General features: G+C 43.6%; 1 protein-coding gene across 2 annotated transcripts in view; it reads right to left on the bottom strand.

The window, feature by feature from the left end:
- Positions 1 to 14,466, bottom strand: part of LOC147108877 (casein kinase II subunit alpha) — a 113,207-nt gene extending 98,741 nt beyond the window's left edge. The window contains exon 1 of one of the 2 annotated variants that reach the window (XM_086005808.1): positions 14,164 to 14,466. The gene's annotated coding sequence lies outside the window, so the exon portion shown is untranslated. The remainder of the gene's footprint in view (positions 1 to 14,163) is intronic. The other variant, XM_086005807.1, reaches the window with a different exon arrangement.
- Between the last annotated feature and the right edge of the window lie 282 nt (positions 14,467 to 14,748).

The following is a 14,748-nucleotide window of genomic DNA, read 5'->3' as shown; positions in this document are numbered from 1 at the left end:
TGTGGCTGATAATATAGTCCCAGCAGAATCCAGGGGAAGAGAAAGAGATGGGCACCTGCTCATCAGGCACCGCATGTGCCAAGAGTGAATTGAGCTAACCTCGCACTATAATGTAGTCATCTCATTCAAGTGTTAGAACACCACATAGCACGTGATGCCCTGACAATGCAGAAGGGGCAAGGGGTAAGATTTCAGGAGCAGCAACTGTTAAATAGCTGTTCTCTCAGAAGCTGTCCTGCAAATAAAGAGTGGGAAGAACCGGAGGCAGAATCCGCAATACAGTTTGGCAAAAGGGGAGTACTGAGGAACACCACTCTGAACACACCTACACAACACAAAAATGTTGTACCTCAAACACTATTGTGTGCTTGTTCTTTTACTTATGAGGCAGATTAAGGTATTTGGTGGGAAACACCGTTGCATTCAGAGGTCTTAATAAAAAGGCTGAGGGTACTGGGGATGATGCTTTGTTTGGTTAGAGCAAAGGGTGCATGTGGAAATGACTTGTGCTTTGATTGTGTCATGCAGTTAACAAAGTGTCTTTTATTAGAGTGTCATCATTATGGCTCATTAGCCAGTTGTTTGGGCAGACCTGCCTTCCAGCTTTTGGTCACGGTAATCTTGTGCAATTGGTTGATGCCACTTGTCTTCTGGAGCCTGCTCCATGGCAAGACCCCTTTTTAAGGCTGAAGCTGCATAAATCATCTACAATCATTTTGGACAACTGAACGTTATTGCAGCATTCCAGGAGTCCTAACCTTTGATTGGTGGTGCACCTCATTCTCTCTTCACCTCTTGGCCTTCTCAATGGACTAAGCTGACAAAACCATGGTCCCTCAGTAGTCTTTCGCACCCTTTTAAATAACAGCAAAACCACTGATTGCTGTCAAATCAATGAATCATAGTAGCTGTCTCGGGAGGATGGGCATTAATGTGCATAATTCAATACTGATGGTCATCGACCAGCTGCACATTAATGGAGTGGATCTACTTTCTGCTCGGGAAAGGGGCAACAGTGGAGATAGTGGCCCATATGCGCTATCCAACTAGACAAGTGCTGGCTTCTCCCGTGTTGCTATCTTTTCCTTGGGAATGCTGATGAACTGCGAGGGGCAAGCAAACATGGCACCTTTCACCTCCATGACGCAACTGTTTTGGGCAGACATTTGGCCAGAGATCTCCTGCTGCTGCTTGGAACCTTGTAGCATAAATGTTCACGGCTGGGCCACCTTGACTGGGAGTGACAAGAGCTGTCCTTGTTGTTGGGAGTGGTTTGCAGGACTGGTTCAAGAGCATGCAAACTTCAGTGACAGGGTCCTTGAGAAATCACATTGTCCACATACACAGATTTGATCTGACACATCCAGGTACAAACGTTTGTGTCTGTAAACATGGCTGGTGGCAGGAGGATGGGTCTTCATTGATGTTGTGAGGGGCAAAAGCAAGAGTGTGAAATGCCTCCTTCTGCTCCAGAACCTGCAAATAGAGGGATGCCCATTGTTCCTCTCAAAGCAGCACACAAAGACCATCCTTGGACAAACAGTAGCAGATAACAGATGAGATGCAGTTTAGTACGGCTCCAATACGCTTCACTAACTTTTCTTTCAACTACATAGCTGCTATATGGCACAGATGCAGTGAATAACAATCAGCAAAACACCTTTAACAGTAAAGACCCAACCAGAGAGAGAAGAGGCTTCCCACGCAGCACCCATTTTATATCAGCACTGAGCAGCTGGAAATCCGATTGCACTTTAGGAGCTAGCCTCATTTACATTTTTTTGTGTGTGCAAGAGCTGACCACTGCAGGCACCTTCGGGACATATTATTTGTGCAATGCGTGCGGGACAGCGTCTCAATGCCAACAGTAGGTATCCTACGGGTGACTGCATTATCAGCCCACCGGCACCTCGATCTCACATTGGTATAAAAATCAACTCCATCCTGAAGTACAATTTGGAAGCAGCGCCGCATAAATCCACCTTAAAATTCACGGCAGGTTTGGTGTCAGTCAACCAATCCTCCGAACAGACATCAGCATCACAAAGATGCCAACATACAGCGCAGCATTTAATCGTGCTTCCTGTCCAATTAGTGTGCACACTCGGCAGCTAATTCTCCCAATTATACACCAGCAGGATTCACTCCTAGAACATTCATGGTCAGGTTGGCTGTAGTTAGGATGTAATCTCAAAACCAGCACTAGTGTGAAACATAAAATTCTTAGAGGGCCGGACAGGGTAGATGCTGAGAGGCTGTTTCCCCCTGGCTGGGGAGTCTAGAACTAGAGGCCACAGTCTCAGGATAAGGGGTCGGCCAGTTGGGACTGAGATGAGGAGACATTTCTTCACTCAGAGGGTGGCGAATCTTTGGAATTCTCTACCCCAGAGGGCTGTGGAGGCTCAGTCATTGAGTTTATTCAAAACTAAGATTGATAGGTATTTGGATATTAAGGGAATCAAGGGATATGGGGATAGTGCAGGAAAGTGGAGTGGAGGTGGATCAGCCATGATTTTATTGAATGGCAGAGCAGGCTCTAAGGGCCTACTCCTGCTCCTATTTCTTATGTTCTTAATGTATTGTATTTGCTCTGGTGGTTTATGCCTCCAGTAATCCATTGGTATTAACAAAAATGTCACGAGGTCAGTAATACAAGCATCAATCACATACAACTAGAAACACTTCAAATGTTATCGTACAGAATACACCTTCGCATTGCAACGCCCAGACTACCAATTTGCCTAATATCTAAACGTGCATCATCCAGCAAGCTACTACTTCCATAATGCTCAAGTCTGCCCGAATTTGTCAAAGGCTTAAAATGTGTTACTTCCCCCGCCCCCTCAAGAAACCAAATATGCAATCTAAACAGGATACAAGTTGAGAAGCAGGTGGTTTATCAAATGGCCGTTGTGTCATGGGTGATGCAACTTGTGTTGCATTACATGAGCAACTATCTCTGATTTGCTTTTCATATAGTACGGTCCCCTCTGCCAAACACAACTCCTCAGATAATGAAGCAGTCCATGCCCGCATGCAACAAGACCTGGACGATGTTCAGGCTTGGGCTGATAAGTGGCAGGTAACATTCGCGCCACAGAAGTGCCAGGCAATGACTATCTCCAACAAGCGAGAGTCTAACCACCACCCCTTGACGTTCAATGGCATTACCATCGCCGAATCCCCCACCATCAACATCCTGGGGATCACCATTGACCAGAAACTTAACTGGACCAGTCACATAAATACTGTGGCAACAAGAGCAGGTCAGAGGCTAGGTATTCTGCAGCGGGTGTCCCACCTCCTGACTCCCCAAAGCCTTTCTACCATCTATAAGGCACAAATAAGGAGTGTGATGGAATACACTCCACTTGCCTGGATGAGTGCAGCTCCAACAACACAAGAAGCTCGACACCATCCAGGACAAAGCAGCCCGCTTGATTGGCACCCCATCCACTACCTTAAACATTCACTCCCTCCACCACCGGCGTACTGTGGCTGCAGTGTGTACCATCTACAAGATGCACTGCAGCAACCCGCTAAGGCCCTTCGGCAGCACCTCCCAAACACGCGACCTCTACCACCTAGGACAAGGGCAGCAGACGCATGGGAACACCACCACCTCCAAGTCACACACCATCCTGACTTAGAAGTATATCGCCGATCCTTCGTCGTCGCTGGGTCAAACTCATGGAACTCCCTCCCTAACAGCACTGTGGGAGTACCTTCACCACACTGACTGCAGCGGTTCAAGGCGGCGGCTCACCACCACCTTCTCGAGGGCAATTAGGAATGGGCAATAAATGCTGGCCTTGCCAGCGACGCCCACATCCAATAAACAAATTTTTAAAAATGCATCCTCCATATATCGCAGATGAATAGTTAAAGAATCTTATACAATTCCGTGCAAATTAAGATTTCAGTTGCTTTATATGGCTGTGGAGCACCTGCTTAAATGTCTTTACAATTCGGCCACAATATGCTGCAACTGACTAGTTACAACATAAAAATTACACCATTTCTGAACTTAAGCAGGATCATTTGATGCAAAATTATAACAGAAATTATGCATTACTGTTAAATACCTATTTTGGAGGCAATTTTCAGAAGCAATCGCTTTAATAAGTACCACTAAAAATATATGTATAAAAATTATGGCAATGACCCTTTAAATCGCTTCCCTTTAAACTGAAACCAGAGCTGAAATCCTAAAATCGACCCCTAAATCGCAGAACTCAAAACCTACAGCCAATCTAAAGTAGTGCTGTTTGCCTTAGTACTGCACCATGGAATCAGAGAATGGCCAGTTACTGATAAATGTAAAGTTGTCAGCTTTTTTTTTTATATGAACAGTTTGACACTGGCCCTTTCCACTTAATCTTGATGCCACCAAGCATCTTAAATTAACACTGGCTCTTTGTCCATCAGGAGTTGTCTTGAAAATGTGATTCTGCAAATCCAAGATGTCTGCCTCCAAAATATGCAGCGAGTGCCAAGAATAAGCAAAGGCAAGAGAACAGAGATTTTAAAAATCAGGAAAACACTGCAAATGCTGGACATCTGAAATAAAAGCAGCAAATTATGGAAACACAGTATGTCTGTCAGCATCTGAAAAATATAACACTTTAATGCTCCAGGTCTGACAAAGGGTCTCCACCCAAAATCTTAACTAGTCTCTTCCAGATGCTAAGATCTGCTGTGTACTTCCAGCATTTTCCTCTTTTTAATTACGGGAACATGTTGCTAAAGAGAAACTTAAAAATATTACATGACATTAAACTGCATTTATGTAGAATCAAAATTATGGTTTGGTCAAGGAGCGTGTCTGTAATAGGACAGCTATTAAAAACTAAAATGACTTTTTAAAGTAAGGGTGAGGTGAGAGAAATTAGACAACTTGCTGACACCGAGTTTTGCATTATGCTAGGGTACGCCTATATTCTACGACCTTGGTTTTCCATTTTTCCCAGCCACAAATTTTTTGCTTATTGAAGTTAATGGGTGAAAAAAATCAACAAACTGACGAGCACAGAAGCGGGAAACCTTAACCTTTATCTTTAAGTGCAGAGAAAGTTGGTCTACAAACCTCATCCACCACCTTAAACATTCACTCCCTCCACCACCGGCGTACCGTGGCTGCAGTGTGTACCATCTACAAGATGCACTGCAGCAACTCACCAAGGCTTCTTCAGCAGCACCTCCCAAACCCGCCTAGAAGGACAAGGGTAGCAGGCGCACGGGAACACCACCACCTCCAAGTCACACCATCCTGACTTGGAGATATGTCGGCCGTTCCTTCATCGTCGCTGGGTCAAAATCCTGGAACTCCCTTCCTAACAGCACTGTGGGAGCACCTTCACCACACGGCCTGCAGCAGTTCAAGAAAGCGGCTCACCACCACCTTCAAGAGCAATTAGGGATGGGCAATAAATGCTGGCTTTGCCTGTGGCACCCACATCCCAGGAACAAAAAAACACAACCCATGCCAAGATGCAGGGCACACTCTCCCAAATCCCTGGATGCCAAAGTCTCAATCTCAGTGAATGGAGAGATCACCAAGTGGCAGCTGGTCTCAAAACAGTGAAGTCAGGAGAGCCTGCAACCCAGTGTTTCACAAGCCATTAGCCAGTTCAAGGCCACCATTGCAGACCTCACCTACCTCCTCACTTGGGCTTTTAGATGGAGAGTGTCCTCATGCTGCAGATGGGGTGTAAGTTAAATTGCAAAATAAACATACACCAGGTCAAACCTTCTGTATCATATTTACACCAAAACATTTTTTTTTAAATTGAGGGGCAGCATGAATTTAATGAACACAGGCCTGTTTTCCTTTTGCAAAAAGGTCAAACCAAATGTTGCCTTCCATAACAGACCTCTCCCATTATTATAAAGTAGTGAAAACACAGTATGCAAAGCCCATGGTAACAGACGCTCTCTCATATTGTGGTTACACTACAGCAACTGTGGAAGATCAGCAGCACAGTGACTAACACAATTTTAACAAGGTCTTTTAACCTAAATTTAATGACTTGGACTTGAATTTCTACAGCACCTATCACAACCTCAGAACATCCCAAAGCGCTTTACAGCCAATTAAGTACTTTTGAAGTCTAGTCAGTGCTGCAATGCAAGGAAATGCAGCAGCCAATTTGTGCACAGCAAGGTCCCACAAATAGCAATGGGATGCATGACCAGATCATCTGTTCTTAAGCAATATTGGTTGACGGATAAATAATTATTGGCCAGAACACCGGGTGAACTCCCCTGCTCTTTTTCGAATAGTGCCAGGTGATCTTTTATGTCCATCTGAGAGAGCAGACAGGGTTTTGGTTCAACGCCTCATCCGAAAGACGGCACATCTGACGGTGCAGCACTCCCTCAGTACTGCGCTGGAGTGTCAGCCTGAATGATGTGTTGAAGTCTCCAGAGTGGGGCTCGAACCCACGCACTTCTGACTCAGAGGCGAGAGTGCGACCACTCAGCCAAGGCAGACGCCATCACATAATTTACATTCCATTCACAAAAGCCACTACAGCTGTATCAGATTTTGGAAGCTGAAATAACCAAGTCCATTCAGACTTGCTTTTCCAAAATTCCAGGACATCCTATTGATTGGAAAAAAATTGTTTGAGTTCGAAGGTCCTATCACTAGATAGCTTTAATTTACTATGTAAATATCTAAATTTAAATTTATTAAATGTGCAAATGGGTGCCACTCTTGCTTTTGAGGCAGAAGGCTCAAGACCTACTCCAGAACTCGAGCACATAACCCCGTAAAGTACTGAGGGAGTGCGATATTGTAAGAGATGCTTCTTTTTTTTTTTAAGGATGAGACATTAAACCAAAGTGGCACTATTTGTAGAGCAAGGGATTTTTCCCAGTGACCTGGCCAACATATATTCCTCAACCAAAACCACCAAAAGAGTGTAACTTGGTCATATATTTCATTGGCTGTTTGTGGGATCTTGCAACGGACAAATTGGCTGTTGTGCTTGCTGATCTAACAAGTGACTACATTTCAAAAGTAATTAATTGGCTACGAAACACTTTGAACGTCCAAAAGACATGAAAGAAACAACTTGGATTTATATAGCGCCTTCCACGACCTCAGGACGTCCCTAAGCACTTTACATCCAATGAAGTACTTTTGAAGTGTAGTCACTGTTGTAATGTAAAAGGTGCTAACTAAATATTTATTACTAGATGTCACTAAAAGAACATAAGTACTGCAACTGCTTGGATCTTAGTCTAACTGGAAGTGCAACAGACTTCAAGGGAGCTTGAGCTCCCCACATGCACGTAATGGTAATGGTACAGGGCCATACGCTTCAAAAACACAAGGTTGCATCCCTGGTCCTTGTCTTTTGCTTAATCTCTGCTGTGGTTGCTGTGTCCTCAGGCTCATCATGAGTTAGTTACCCTCTCCTCCACTCTCAAAGGTTTACATCAGAATATTATTCTATGGATGGTGGTATTTGTCTGACACCTCAGCCACAGCCATTTTTCAGTTGCGAACCCAGACTCTCTATTGACAGGCTGTTTGACTTTTGGGGCCCATCACAGCCAATCGGAAAACACTGTGCTCTTACCTATCGCCCTCAAGCAGATAATTTGTTGGACAGCTATCAAATGCAGGAGTCCTGGGAAATTATTTCCCCTCTTTCCCAAAGTCTGGAAACACCAATGTCAACTGTAGCACTTTAGTGCCACCATGACTGCATTTGGCTAACTTAGCACCGAGCAATTGGTGAAATTGTTGTCTAGATGGCTCAGATCCACACTACAAAGTGCACTTATCTACTGAACTACAACATCCATCGGTAGAAGTATTGCATCTATTGTGCATGGTCATATTCCAGAGGTCATGCTTCAGAGTCTTAAAAGTATATATACACTCTGCTCTTAATTCAAAGTGCAAATCAAATTATTGGATCATTTGATTTCATTACGGACTAAATTCCAACTCTGTTATTTACATTGTTTATAATATTAGATGATGAATTTTAACACAAATATCATGAGTATATAACGGCAGTCATTTTATACTGTTTCTTCTGACTCGGAGCTGAAAATTTGCAAGCAACCGTTATCTGCAAACTTCCTTCACCAAAAACAGTAACGGCTAATTGAACTCAGGATTTACACCAGTTAGGCTTTGTGGTCTTAAAGGCAGAGGCCGTCTTAAATAGAACTCCATTTTAGCAGCAGAATGATGTAGGGACAGAAATTGCCGTCTCTGTGACAGTGTACACCCTCGTAATCCATCTGAAAGGCCCTGCAACTTCCGGGTTTCCGCATGCGCAAAACCCGAAACTTGCGATCTGTCAAGATACACCTCGACAGATCATACGAACCAACTGTAAAGATCAGTATTGCTGGTGCAGAGTTGGGCTATTTGCCCAACAACTGCCCATGAAACTCTTACGGCTGATAAAAGCAGGCATAGGGCCTGCTTTCATCAGCGTAAGGGTATATATAAACCTTAAAATAAACATTTAAAAAGCCAAAATTATGCACATACACTTTAAATTAGTTTATGAAAATATTGGCCCAGATTAAGATGTTTAAAATTATTTATCAAAAAATAAAATGTTTATTGTATTTAGTGTAATGAAGGGACTTATGAATAAAATTGAAAATCAGTACATTTATATTTATTAGAATTGTATAAATTGCTTAATTATTTGGGGTAAAAACAAAAAGGTCATCGACCTGAAACGTTAACTGTTTCTCTCTCCACAGATGCTGCCTGACCTGCTGAGTATTTCCAGCATTTTCTGTTTTTATTTCAGATTTCCAGCATCCGCAGTATTTGGCTTTTGTATAATTATTTGGGGATTCCACTGCACATCATTCGGGGATTCTCTTCGTCAATGACTGCAATGGAATTCTCCTTTGCGATTGGAGGACCGGGCCCACATGATCCCAGCGACGATTTCAAATCGCCCACGGCCCTGGGCCTTTACGCAAACGTCCGCCTGGAGGCCCGAGACCGCAACTCTTCGCAGCCTAGACGCATGGAGGCAGGTGCGGAAATGCTTCACGGGTTGGAGGAGTAATCCGGAGGTACACCTCCGACTGCAATTTCTAGCTCGTAAAGTATAGCACGCCTGTCATTATAAAACAGCCAGCTATCTATGAGTAAGGGAGCAGGAGGTTTGCTAGTTTATTTTATGGAGATGGTGACAATCAATTTGCAATTTTCTTATGCTGGTAGGCAATATTCCATTTAATTTTATTTTGGGTGCGCGGCCCATTCAAATTCCTGCACATGCGCGGTTTTTCCATTCAAAAGCCGGTGAGCCGGCTGCACAGGACCTCCAGACAGCTGCGCAGCTTAAAGAGAACATTGCTGGTAGAATGTGTCATATTTTCAACGGTGCCCCAACATGAATCATGCACAATGGCATTAATATTGAATGATTAACTCTTGTTAATCACGGCAAGATTGCTGGCTGATAATTCATATATAAAGCAGCAAATACCTGTAAGTGAATTTAAAGCAGTAATCTGCCACAGTTCAGATCAGTGAATGGCTCAATTCACTTGCGCACATCAGTTACCCGTACATTACATTTGTATAGCCACAAACAACCCTATCCGACCCAGATTATGCAACTCGAAAATCCATTAAAAAAGTCTTGCTGCAATTAGTAAATGTTTCTAAATGTCACCATACCAACATCTGTAATCACGATAAATTTTAAATTATACTTAAAACATTGGTGATTAACGATTAAATCCAAGTTACCTAAACACACCCCGCATCATAATTATTTTAAGAAAGGCCCAATTGCTACTCTAGGAACTGCAGCCTATTAAAACTTTCCAATAAATTCTAAGAAAAAAGGAATAAATAATTGTCAGTCCAAATATTAATGCATCAATATTATAACATTTAATTTCCAATTAATGTATTCCCCCCCAAAAAATCTTATTTTCTTTAAAAGCAACATTCTCAAGCCCCACTGCAGTGAGCATGATAAAATCCTGCATGTCGCACAACTCGATTGAAATTCCAAAATGTTAACCCTTGTTCCCCCACAAATACTGCAAGTCTAATTAATAAATCAAGTCAATTCTAATTTATACTATCCTTCTTATGTACCAATCTGTGGGACCTCGTCCTCTCCAGCTTGTTAAAAAACAGCCTATGAAAGGTGCTTCCAAATGTCCACTCCTCATCTGCAGGCACTTGTCAAAGCAACACAAAAACAAGCTTAAATAAAAGATTGTATTAATGCCACATTTTTTAAACTAAGTCACCATTTTGAAGTCACCTTCTAAAAGTAATGCTGGCAAATATTTCTACACACTAGCTAGAAGAAAATATCGCCACTGAAGCCCAGCTTTAAACACCAGGCCTTCTGGAAGTTCACAGATAACTTCACATCTAAGACCTGGTTTCCGAGGCTTGCAATCTCCCCAGAGGCTATTTCCAAGTTCTCCAGCGTTCAAAGCCCACAAATTGAAGATCGGTACTAAAATGTTTAAAGCACGCTGTCAAATGTGTAGAATGGTACAGCACAGAAGGAGGCCATTCGGTCCATCATGCCTGTGCCGGCTTTGAAAGAGCTCTCCAATTAGTCCCACCCACCCCTGCCCTTTCCCCAATCGCCCTGCAAATTTCCCCCTTCAAGTATTTATCCAACTCCCTTTTGAAAATGATTATTGAATCTGCTTCCTGACCTTACAGGCAGTATATTCCAGATCATAACCAGACACTGCGTAAAAAAAAAATCCTCATGCCGCCTTTGGTTCTTTTGCCAATTACAGTGTCCTCTGGTTACCGACCCTTCTGCCACTGGAAACAGTTTCTGTTTTATTTACTCTATCAAAGCCCTTTATGATTTTGAATACCTCGTCATGATTTTGAATACCTCGAATAAATCTCCCCTTAACCTTCTCTGCTCTAAGGAGAACAACCCAAGTTTCTCTCATCTCTCCACAGAATTGAAGTCTTTCATCCCTGGTACCATTCTAGTAAATCTCCTCTGAAGCATCTCCAAGGCCTTAACAGCTTTCCTAAAGTGTGGTGCCCGGAATTGTACTCGATTCCTCTGTTTATAAAGTCAAGGATCCCATATGCCTCAACAGCCGCCTCGACTTGTCCTGCCGCCTTCAAATACTTGTGTACAGACACCACCAGCTCTCTGTTCCTGCACCCCATTTAAAATTGGACCATTCAGTTTATACTGCCTCTCTTCATTCTTCCTACCAAAATGAATCACTTCACACTTCTCTGCGCTAAATTTCATCTGTCATGTGTCTGCCCATGGCTCATCCTGAGGGCTTCAATTTTACAGACGTTTATGATGTAGTACTTTATCGAACGCCTTTTGAAGGTCCATATACACAACATCAACTGCACTACCCTCCAACCCTCTCTGTTACTGCAAGTGGCCAATCTCTCCACAACCTGGGAGTTAACTGCAAGCCCCGATCTCAGGTCAGGGAAGCAGAGTCCAAACTTGCAAGAGGATCAAACAGAAAATGCTGAAAATACAGAAGTCCATCAGCGTCGGGAAAGCAGCTTAAAGTTTCAGGTAGAGGCTTGCATTTTCTTTTTTCAGATGCTGACGGGCCTGCTGTGTATTTCCAGCATTGTGTGTTTGTAATTTAAATTCTCAGTCGTTATTTCCACTCATCAGTGAATCGCTATTGATCTTTGTACGAAGATTAAAATAGATGTTTCTTTCCTTTCAACTCTACCTTTCAAAATGAGAAATTAGTCTCGAGTTAATATATTCAACAGAAACCATTTTACCAACATCTGAACTGTTGACTGCAGATAGGTAGAATTAAATCAATCTTGCCTATAAAAAGTGAACAAACTGGTCCAGCCCCTCTCCCATGCCAGTCATTTCTAGACTCTGCTAGCTGCAACATTCACACCACCAGTCCAATTCCCCCTTTCCTACCAACAATAGCCTGCTGCTGCTAATTTGAAGTCATAAATTTTGCAGTAAAATAATTTGAATTATCAAGTAATTTGAATTAAGCAACTTGGAATGAACAGACACGACACAGAGCGATCATCCTCGTCACTGTGCCTGACCTGGATAATGCGAGGCCAACAAGGCTGCCCAGAGGAGAGCTGCATTGGAATTTCTTTTATTGTAGAATATAAATAATGCCTCTCGAGACAAAGACATTATAGTTACTTTAAATAGAGCACCCTGAAACCCGAGGAAAGGGAAAAAAAATAAATACATGACAATCCTGAATTGCAACCTAATGTATGCCACTCCTCTGAAAATCCAGAGGTCCACCTCAGGCCTGGTTTCTGACACTGAGATTCTCCCCAGGCCCATTCAGTCCATCCTTACTACACCCCTCCCCACTACTTCAAAAATCTCCACACCAAGTTGTTCAAAAAACCCTCCGGCCCAAAAAGGTTAAAGTTCACTCACTACTCAGATTGTAATTTTACAGATTATAGACCAATACATTCTATAAAAACAGACATCTTTGTCAGTCTACTGCATTCTGAATTTTACCATTAAGAAAACTATTCCTGGATGCAGTTTTTTCCTTAAATCTCACGTTCAGATCACAAAATACAACTTTCATCTTGTTTATCCTCCGCTCTATCAACAAACAAGGCCTTGGATTCCTTTTCCTCTTTCACCTTCCCTCTCAATAATTGAGCCTACCAGGCAAGAGCCCAGGCCTTGGGGTATTAATGCAGAGCAGGGGCCAGAGTGGGCGCCATGGTCAGGTGGCTGGGGTGACACTTGAAGGCTAATAGAATTACCCTACCTCACTCAGCACCACACCCCCAAGAGAAGATTGAATTCTCCTAGAAAGGGGAGTTAAGAGGCTATTACAAATAAATGTCCCCTTGGTTCACCTCATCCTCAAGGACTAGCAGGAAGGAGGACTTATTACTACTACCTCCCTACACCTCACCTGCAGGAAAAGGGGGTGGCCGCTATACAATCAACCCTTCCCATACCTTAATCGTCAAGAAGAGGCAGCTATTACAGTACAATGAATACATCACAACACCTCATGGGACCACTACAATTACCTCTCCCTCAACACTTGGCCAGGAGGGATGTGACGATTACCCCAATACCACACGAGGGGGATGTGACGATTACCCCAATACCACACGAGGGGGATGTGACGATTACCCCAATACCACACGAGGGGATGTGACGATTACCCCAATACCACACGAGGGGATGTGGCGATTACCACGAGGGGATGTGACGATTACCCCAGTCCCCCGTGAGGGGATGTTACAATTACCCCAGTACACGAGGGGATGTTACAATTACCCCAGTACACGAGGGGATTTTACCATTACCCCAGTACACGAGGGGATTTTACCATTACCCCAGTACACGAGGGGATTTTACCATTACCCCAGTACACGAGGGGATTTTACCATTACCCCAGTACACGAGGGGATTTTACCATTACCCCAGTACACGAGGGGATTTTACCATTACCCCAGTACACGAGGGGATTTTACCATTGCCCCAGTACACGAGGGGATTTTACCATTACCCCAGTACACGAGGGGATTTTACCATTACCCCAGTACACGAGGGGATTTTACCATTGCCCCAGTACACGAGGGGATTTTACCATTACCCCAGTACACGAGGGGATTTTACCATTGCCCCAGTACACGAGGGGATTTTACCATTACCCCAATACAGGAGGGGGGATTACAATTACCCCAGTACACGAGGGGATTTTACAATTACCCCAGTAGATGAGGAGATTTTACCATTACCTCAATACATGAGGGGGGATTACAATTACCCCAGTACGAGGGGATTTTACCATTACCTCAATACATGAGGGGGGATTACAATTACCCCAGTACATGAGGGGATTTTACCATTACTTCAATACGAGGGGGGATTACAATTACCCCAGTACGAGGGGATTTTACCATTACTTCATTAACCCAGTACATGAGGGGATTTTACCATTACCCCAGTACATGAGGGAGGATTACAATTACCTCAGTAGATATGGGGGGGGGGGAAATTACAATTGCCCCAGTACATGAGGGGAGACTACCATTACCCCCTCCCCCAATCATTCTGGGGGGTAATACTCTCCCACTCTCGCTGTCCAGCGAGTCATTCGCTCGCTCCCACCCCCCCTTCAGACACCACAACCATTCCACAGTCTGCTTACCTGGCCTGATGCTGGCAGCGGGTAGCTTTATTATTTTGGGGGAAGAATTATTTTGGTATTTTTTTTTGAATTATTTTTTTTCTCTTGGATATAAGTTTGGTTTTCTTCCTTTCATGAGAGAGAGAGAGAGAGAGAGAGCGCGAGATATATATGTATATCTTTGCGCGGGCGGGCTCTCTCCCTTCCCGGTAACTCCGAGCTGCCGCCGCTCTGGGCGCCGCACTCACTCGGACTCCCCACAATATGGCGGCGCCGCGCTTCCCCCGCCAGCCCCGCGCCACAACGAGGCTGCGCCGCCCGGTGCCCCGCTCAACAGCGTCCGTCAGAAACACACACCCAATGGCCCAGGGGGGACCCTGAACCTGTTGCACCGTCTGCTGATTGGCAACAGCTTCAATTCATTTTTAATATGTATAGATAATAATTAAAATAATGTACTCTCTAATCCCCCCCAAAATGTTCAACCTCTTAAATATATAAAAATGCATTCTCAACCCCCCAAATAGTTAAACCTCTCTTTTTATATATAATAAAATTGCACTCTCAAATCCCCCCAATTGTTAAACCTCTTTTTATATAATAAAA

The sequence above is a fragment of the Somniosus microcephalus genome, chromosome 13, assembly GCF_052327205.1.
Source record: "Somniosus microcephalus isolate GS21.2 chromosome 13, FLI_Smic_1.0, whole genome shotgun sequence".
In the NCBI taxonomy this organism is placed as follows: domain Eukaryota; kingdom Metazoa; phylum Chordata; class Chondrichthyes; order Squaliformes; family Somniosidae; genus Somniosus; species Somniosus microcephalus.
Note: the sequence above shows the minus strand (reverse complement) of the source record. Positions and strands in the feature narration are given on the sequence as shown.